A 9,161-nucleotide genomic window follows, 5' to 3' on the forward strand; every position below is an offset into this window, starting at 1 on the left:
CTTCTGTCACATTTTCCACGAGTCTGAGAAAAAAAATATCAAGATTCAATGTGATCAGCTCAAGGAGAAAGAAAACAAAAGGAAAACATCACTCACAGGACACAGACTGACACACCAAAAGGAAAGAAAAAAGGAGAGTCCTTCCTACTGTCTGCTCCCTAAATCTCTGCTGGCCAGCAACCTGCCTTTTGTATCTTCTTGGGACTGATTACTCAATCAGATCACATTTTCCCATTGGCCCTGTAGACTTCTCTCCACCCTTGGCGGGTCATGGCACATATACTGTTGTCATCAGGAACTGGTGGTAATAGTTGTTTTTCAGTGGCATCCTTGAATGACAGTCACATTTCAATGTATTGTATTCAGGAGCAGATGGTCTGAAGCACTACAGTGCAAACTGGCCGAGCTGCCAAAATCTCTGCTGCTTTTCTGCAAATTACGTAACGAGCTAATTGCAATCAAACTGGGACAAGGCGTAAGATTTGTGCTGCCAGCTCTGATCTGTGGCCTTGGAGACACTCAACATTTGACAGTTGTGCCTTGGGCTGGTAGATGTCTGTGATTTATTTATTATTTGTTCCCTCTGATTTGTAGCCAACGCTATTCAAAGAGCTCAGGTTGAGAAGCAACACAGTCAACCAACCAAAAGATAGCCAGCTCCTGTCTACACAGTGTAAAGGTGTGTCTGTAAAAAAAATTCCTTCAGTAGCACCTTAAAGACCAACTAAGTTTTTATTTTGGTATGAGCTTTCGTGTGCATGCACACTTCTTCAGATACAGTGAAATGGAAGTTTCCAGGCACTTATGTAGAGAAGGGGTGGGGAGGGGTGGGGATGGGGAGGGGGGATCACTCAGAAGGGTGGTGGAAATGGGTGATTGACTGACTGATAGCTGTTGATGACCGCAAACGACTGCAAACGGTTTTGCATGAAAAAGCAAGGGTTGAGATGGCTGAAGATCGCTTATCATGTATAATGAGATAAGAATCCGATATCTCTGTTCAAACCAGGTCCCTCCATGGTTTTGAGCTTGGTGATAAGTTGCAATTCAGCAACTTCTCTTTCCAGTCTATTTCTGAAATTCTTTTGTAGTAAGACAGCTACTTTGAGATCTTGTATAGAATGTCCTGGGAGATTGAAGTGTTCTCCTACTGGTTTTTCTGTCTTCTGGTTCCTGATGTCAGATTTATGTCCATTTATCCTTTGCCGTAGGGTTTGGCCTGTTTGTCCAATATAGAGAGCTGAAGGGCACTGTTGGCATTTGATGGCATACACAATGTTAGAGGATGAGCAATTAAATAGTCCTGAGATGGTATGTTGGATGTTGTTGGGGCCAGTAATGGTGTTGTCTGGGTGTATGTGGCAGCAAAGTTGGCATCTGGGTTTATTGCAGGCTCTGGTACCAGTGTCCATGTTAAGTCTGGTGGTTGTATTATTGTGGGTGAGGAGTTGTTTAAGATTGGGTGGCTGTCTGTAGGCAATGAAAGGTCTTCCTCCCAGAGCTTGAGAAAGGGAGCTGTCATTGTCCAGGAGAGGCTGTAGATCTCTGATGATGCGTTGTACTGTTTTAGCTTGGGAGCTGTATGTGATGACTAGTGGTGTTCTGTTATTTTCTTTTTTGGGTCTGTCTTGCAGCAGGTTCTCTCTAGGTATCTGTCTGGCTCTGTTGATCTGTTGTTTAACTTCATCAGGTGGATATTTTAGTTCTAAAAAGGTTTGCTGTAGATCTCTTAGGTGAGATTCTCTGTCTGTAGAGTTGGAACAGATGCGGTTGTAACGTAAGGCCTGGCTGTATACGATGGATTGTTTGGTATGTTTGGGATGGTAGCTAGAAGCATGTAGATATGTTTGTCGGTCAGTTGGTTTTCTGTATAAGGTGGTGTCTATATGTCCATCCTGTATTGTTATAGTAGTGTCCAAAAAATGTATTTCTTGCATAGATTGGTTCATTGTTAGGTTGATGGTGGGGTGAAAGTCATTGAATGTCTGGTGGAAGGTTTCCAGGGTCTGTTGTCCATGTGTCCAGATAATAAAAATATCGTCAATGTATCGCAGGTACAGGAGAGGTTTGAGTGGGTAGGAGTTAAGGAAACGTTGTTCTAAATCTGCCATGAAGATGTTGGCATACTGTGGGGCCATGCGGGTGCCCATGGCTGTGCCGCTGATCTGGAGGAACAGGTCATCACCAAATTTGAAGTGGTTGTGGGTAAGGACAAAGTGGCAGAGTTTGGTAGCAAAGTCCGCTGTGGTTTTATCTGAAATGGTGTTCCTTATGGCTTGTAAACCATCATTGTGTGGGATGTTGGTATATAGAGATTCCACATCCATAGTGGCTAGTATAGTATTGTTAGGAAGATTGTTCAAATATTGTATTTTCCTCAGAAAATCTGTGGTGTCACGTACGTAGCTGGGAGCACTGATAGCATATGGTTTCAGAACAGAGTCCATATAGCCGGAAACACCCACTGTAATGGTGCCAATACCTGAGATGATGGGGCGTCCTGGGTTTCCTGGTTTGTGTATTTTGGGTAGAAGATAGAAAGTTCCTGGCCGAGGTTCCGCTGGTGTGTTTGTGAGGATCTGTTCTTGGATGTGTAGGGGTAGCTCCTTAATAATCTTGTTCAGTTCTTTTTTGTATGCTTGTGTGGGGTCTGAGTCCAATTTCATGTAAAAGGCAGTATTGGAAAGTTGTCTGTGGGCCTCCTGGATGTAATCAGTTTTGTTCATGATGACGACAGCTCCACCCTTGTCTGCCTCTTTAATTATAATGTCTGGGTTGTTCCTGAGATTTTCTATGGCTCTCCTTTCAGCATGGTTTAGATTTTGTTGTAAGCGATGGTGTTTTCTGGTCACATCCGTTTGGATTCTGTGGCGGAAGCATTCGATGTACAGATCTAGTGTGGTATTGCGTCCATCAGGAGGGGTCCATGTGGAGTCCCTTTTTGTGTAACTTCTTTTCGGTGGTAGTTGGTGGTCAATGTTCTGTTCATTGATGCGTTTGGAGGGTGATGGTTGTTCCCCAGTAAGTTGAGAGGTGTTGTGTTGTGGGGATGTAGTTTGTTCTACTTTGTCTTGTTCTTGTGTGTGATGAAAATACTCCTTCAGGCGTAAACGGCGGAAAAATGCTTCCAGGTCCCCGCAGAACTGAATCATGTGTTGGGATTTGGCAGGGCAGAATGATAGTCCCCGTGAAAGGACGGATTCCTCAGCTGGGCTGAGTGTTTGCTGTGAAAGATTGACAATGTTGTTGATCTTGTTTTGATTGGTGGCCTGTAGGTTGGAAAGGTTGCAGAGTTTTTTATTTTTCTGGTTCTTCAGTAACTCCAGTTGAGAGTGGTAAATGGTTTGTTTTTCCTTGTGGAACTTCTGCCAGGCTGGGTGATTCCTGATGGAGTTCTCCAGTGCAGAGAGTTCCTCCTTTATTAACTTCTGTTTGGAATACAGAACGCCGATAAGATGTTTCAGCAGTTTCTTAGATAAAGTGTGGCATAGTTTAAGGTGCTACTGAAGGAATTTTTTTTATTTTACTTCGATCCAGACCAACACGGCTACCTACCTGTAACCAGAAGGTGTGTCTGTATACAGGTTAGATCAGGGATAGACAGCAAGGTGCCCTCCAGATATTGTTGAATTATAACTCTCATCAGTCCTGACCATTGGCTACGCTGTCTGGGGCTGATGGATGTTGTAGTCCAACAACATCTGGAGGGTAACACATTAGCTACCCTAGATAGTGACTTACTCAGAGTCAGAGCCCTCCTATTGGCTTCATGGCTACATAGGGATTTGAACTCAGGTCTCCCCATTCCACCACTTCATTCACTACACCACGGGTGTCAAACACAAGGCCCGGGGGCCAAATCCGGCCCGCCAGACCTCGTCATGTGGCCCGCCGAGCGCCCCAGCCAGCGGGACCCAGCAGTGGGACCTTGCTGCTGAAGCGCCGCGCCAACAAAGCGCCGACAAACAGCTGGGGCCGGGGAAATGCTTTTTGCCCCTGGGTCCCTTCGCACACTTTTCTGGCGCTGAATCAAGGCGGAGACCCCCCTCCCTTTCTTTCTTCCTCTCTCTCGTTCTTATTCTTTCTTTCCCTCTCCTTCCTTCTTTATCTCTGTCTTATTTCCCTCTTTCTTTTTCTTTCCTTCTTTATTCCTTCTTTCCTACTCTTCTTTCTCTCACCTCTTTCCTCCTCTCTCCCTCCTGCTCCCTCTTTTCTTTCTTTCTTTCTTCCTTACTTCCTTCCTTTCTTCCTTCCGTCCTTCCCAACTTTCTTCCTCTCCCTCATTCTTATTCTTTCTTTCCCTCTACTTCCTTCCTTCTTTCTCCCTTTCCCTCTTCTCTCCCTCTTTCTTTTTCTTTCCTTCTTTATTCTCTTCCTTATTTCCTACTCTTCTTTCTCTCCCCTCTTTCCTTCCTTCCTTCCTTCCTTCCTTCCTCCCCTCCCTCTCCCTCTCCCTCTCCCTCTCCCTCTCCCTCTCCCTCTCCCTCTCCCTCTCCCTCTCCCTCTCCTCAGAAACATAGGATGCTGCTTTATACTTCTGGCCCTTAAACCCTGGAACCAGGAGAGCAGCTACAGTGAGTCAACCTCAGCCAGTCCCTTTGGTGAAGGGTGGTGGCTCACTGGCAGAACATCTGTCCTGCATGCAGAAGGACCCCAGCATCTCCAGGTACTAGTAGCTCTGCAAAGGTCCTGCATGAAACCCTAGCGAGCCTCCACCACCCAGTGCAGTTACCAAAAATCATTTTTCAATAAATTGTACAATAATTGTACATTTGAATATCTACTTGCCATTATTCTGACTATGTTTCTGCTTTCAGAGCTAGTTATTACTTACATTATTACAAAAAACAGTAATAATTGAATGCAGTGGCAATAATTTATGATAATAAAGAGTGGACACATAGTCCTACAGATACAACCGGCCCTTTGAGGGTGACCAAACTGCTGATGCGGCCCCCGATGAATTTGAGTTTGACACCCCTGCACTACACCATACTGGCTCTCTGGCTAGCTGCCTGATGCCATAGTTTGACAAAGACCATTTCTGCAGAACTCCTGGTCTGAAGTGCTATTTTTCTCATTCATACTCTAGCCAGATTTCCCTCTTGATACAAAATTCCTCAATATGCTGAAAAAAGAGGCTATAGCTTTGTGTTCTAGCCCTCCTCACCACCTCATAAACTACAGAAACAGCATAAAAAAGAACAATGACATCTGTTATCTTGGGGGTAGGACAGTGGATCTGGCGAGGGGGAATCATTTTCTCTCCTACCTCTCGCAGGCCAAGTTTGACATGCAGTCTGAGTCTCACCTGACATCATATGAGCTTTTTGTTGTTGTTGCCTACAGGGGTCTTTGGCAGACCCTCTCAAAGTACTAACTTGAGCAGAGCTTTGAAAGGGACTTCTGACAATCAGCTGATTGGTGGCGCCTGCAAGCCCCATTTTGGCTGAGCCAGGTTTTTCCTGTCCATGTGGGCAGGTGGACATGGCTTGGCCCAAAGTCGCCTCATGGGCCAAATGAGGAGGCCTGGCAGGCCTGATTAGGCCTGTGGGCCAGAAGTTCCCAACCCCTGCTGATCTGATTTTGATGAAGTTCCTATTAATGGGTAGGGCAATTGCATTTTGCTTAGCTATGAATAGACACACTCTAACAGATACCACAGAGAAGGGTTAGCCAAATCTCCCAACACTCTGTCTTACCCTTTACCAGCTGGACTGAAGACATTAAATACAGTAGGTAGTTTTTTCCTGCCATGAAAAGTGCCATTTCCAACTTAAAAGCAACCACCACCAAAAAACTGTAGTAACTCCATCCCATCAATGTTTGTGTGGCAAGTACAGATCAATGAGAAGCAGCAGCTCAGGATCTACACGGACTATCTGGCGAATGGCAGGTAAGCCCCCATGACCCTCCAAATGTTCTTGGACTCCCAACTCCCAATCAGATCCAGATTTTCACTGTTTGAAATATGGCGACCCTAGTCCACTCATGCCATGCAACAGGGCTCTCCTCCCCTCGCTTGCCCCTAAGTCTTCCCTGGAGGGTCGGGGAAGAACCTGCAACAGGTTTCAGGAGTGCTAGTCAGTGTTTCTTCATTTGGAGGAAGAAAGGTTTGGTTTTGTACAACAGGAAGTGTTGTGCTGATTAAGGAAGGAAGGAAGGAAGCCAGTCTCCTACTGACCATACTAGGCTGGGCCAATCCAGAAGCTTCTGGGGGCTGTCAGTTGCACAGACCAAAGAGCCACACCATGGCTCTTTATATGCCTGAAGGGCTCTGAGGTCGAACACTCATAGGCAAACACAGAAAGCTCACAAGAATTGATCTTTAGGCTTTGGTTCAAGACTTGGGTCCTTTGTGCCTTCAGATTTACAATAAGTCTCAGAGCTGCCATTTTATTGCCTTTTTCAACATTAATGGAACACTTGTTTTTCTTAATGACATGCCCTGGTAAGCCGAGCTGCCACTTTATTTTCTGTTTCCTTCCTCTCCTTAATGTGGGTATTGAGATATTTCCTCCACGTTTTAGAGCCTCTGTCAAGTACTCTGAGATCTTGGCATAAACAAATTAATTAAGCCTTACGACACCCTGACATGGTAGGTCAGCGCGGCTGAATCTAATTACTTGGCATTCTTTTTCATCCAAATGTCTTTCAACTTGTCAAAGGCATTTGATCTCCTCGAGTTCAATAGCACATCTAAGGTTTGAAAACTAACCTTTTGAAAAATATTGGCTTTAAAAATATACCTGGCTTGCATTATTTAAACTATCAACCGCACAGATTTGTTTTAAAAGGAATTGTCTTGCTCTGAGAAGCTTAAAGGCGTTTCACAGATTTAACACAAGTGTGATATACTATGTAAGAGATCCCTTAGCTCTCCCTTTACCTTGGCACCCCCTGTAGGAGCAGGGTCACAAGACAGACTTATTTTGCTGGGCATATAAATGCTCCACCTTGGATACTTGGGGTTAAACCCACAATAGAATGGCCCAATGGATTGTTAGCTGCTGCCACCCATGGAAGTGCAGGACTCTTACTGCTGCCAGCCTAAAGGACCTATGGCAAGGATGTGGGGTGAGATACTGGTCACATCCAAAGCATGTGGTTTGTTAAAGGTGCTGTGAGTTGTTAGGAAAAATCTTAACAAACTGCAGTTCCCAGAATTCTTTGGAGGGAAGCCATGAATGTTAAAGTGTATGGTGTGGGTGTGCTTTCTGTAGGTGATTCAGAATGCCCTTGGGTCAAATGACACTGTTGTACTTTTAACCAAACAATTTAACTGCCTGAGAAACTTGACACAGTGGCCTAAGCTTCATCAGGCTGGTGTGAAACAAAGGTCAGTGCTGAGTGCTTAATCAGGAACCAAAGAAGAGGAAGGATGGCAAGAAGGAAACTTGGGTCTTGGGATCTAACAAAAGGTCAAAATTTTGGAAATTTCCTCTAATTCCTAAACTTCTCAACAATCTGTGACATCAACACAATGAACTACACAATGTTTCACAGACCATTATTCTATGTGCTCAAAAGTGGGACATTGGCCACAGTCCACAGCCAATGATTGACTGGTTTGATTAAATAAAATAAATAGATAAGAATCCCAAGAAAATTAAGAGCAACAGGTCTCTACAAATAGCAAACCTGGAAATAGTCAAAAGATCAAGTCCTCTGTCTGTTTTCCTTTAACTTCCACATGCATACCGTGGGATGGAACACTGGGGCAGACAAGTCACAACAGTTCCTAGAGTGTCCATTAAGAGGAACTCACCTGGAGGGACACCTGACTCAGTTCCTGTTCCTCCAGATATGTAGATGAGATGGATTAGCTGGCAGACAAAAGCCCCTAGCCAGCAGCCATTCTCTCTCTTAGCCATTTCTTCCATGGGAACACATCTCCAGAGAATCTACAGTTAGGATGGTTCTCCCTCTCGGCCTGCTGCCAAGAGAGAAACCAGATGGAGCCTCACTTTACTGAGAAGACTCCAGATGTACATATTTGTAATTTTTCTACGTAAGCCTGCCTTTCTGAGATTACGCTGTTAACTCAGGATGTCATGTGAGTAAACTTATTTTAACACTATTGTGTCGTGTATTTCTTTTAAGAGGGAAAAAGGGGATTTGCCAGGAAGTATAATATTGAAGTATAATATTGTTGCAGAGCTTCCATCAAACCTAACGCTCACGCTTTGCTGCGCACAAAAGGGGAATGTCACTCTGCTGATATTGGAAGCTTGCTAACACAAGCTTGGATAGGATCTATCTAATAATATATCCTAATCCACATCCCTAACATTCCCACACATACAACTGAAACAGGCCAGAGAAGCAATCAGCACCTACCCCAGCATCTGAGGTGTTCCTCCGTGGTTTGAGAGCGTGAATGGAGATGTATTGACATTTCTGGATAGCATTTAGTTCAGGCATTGGAGATACAATTCCCATTATCTCTAGCTAACAGGACCAGTGGTCAGGGATTATGGGAATTGTAGTCCCAAACATTTGGAGGGCCGGAGTTTGCCTATGCCTGATTTAATTTATAAAAATAATAGGTACAAACAAAAATAAGAAGTCATAGCAAAGTTTTTTTTCTTCTACATTGCTTTGCAGGCTAGGGCAATTACTAGGAATAATAATAATAATAATAATAATAATAATAATAATAATAATAATTTATTATTTATACCCCGCCCAGCCTGCTTCTTTACAGAACACAAACTCCAGCCTTATGTTCCCAGGATGAGCAGATGAAGAAAGCTGGTTGGGGGGGATGTGTGCCAGACCATCCATTGCCCATAAGGGCCTGGTAGGCTAAATGGGGCAGGAAGGACAAAAACAGGACCGTGTGATGTCCTGTGAAGATCGCTCTGTGCATGAGTGGCTGGTTTGTGCTTATTGCTATGCATTAATCCTTGCCTTGTTCTCGACATCCTCTCTTTCTCTGTGCAGTGACTATAAAGCATAGAAATAACACAACACGAAGATCTGAAATGTCTGCAAATCTAGCTAGCAGAATTGAAACTGCAAGGGGAACCTTTACTTCCTGATTTTGTTTTGTTTTTGTTTTGTTTGTTTTAAATTAGACTTTGCACTCAACTTTTGATTAGTGCAGTTTTGGAAAATATTTATTTACACTGAGCTTCAAGGTGGCATTCAACACATCT

The sequence above is a fragment of the Zootoca vivipara genome, chromosome 2 (genome assembly GCF_963506605.1).
Source record: "Zootoca vivipara chromosome 2, rZooViv1.1, whole genome shotgun sequence".
NCBI classification, from domain to species: domain Eukaryota; kingdom Metazoa; phylum Chordata; class Lepidosauria; order Squamata; family Lacertidae; genus Zootoca; species Zootoca vivipara.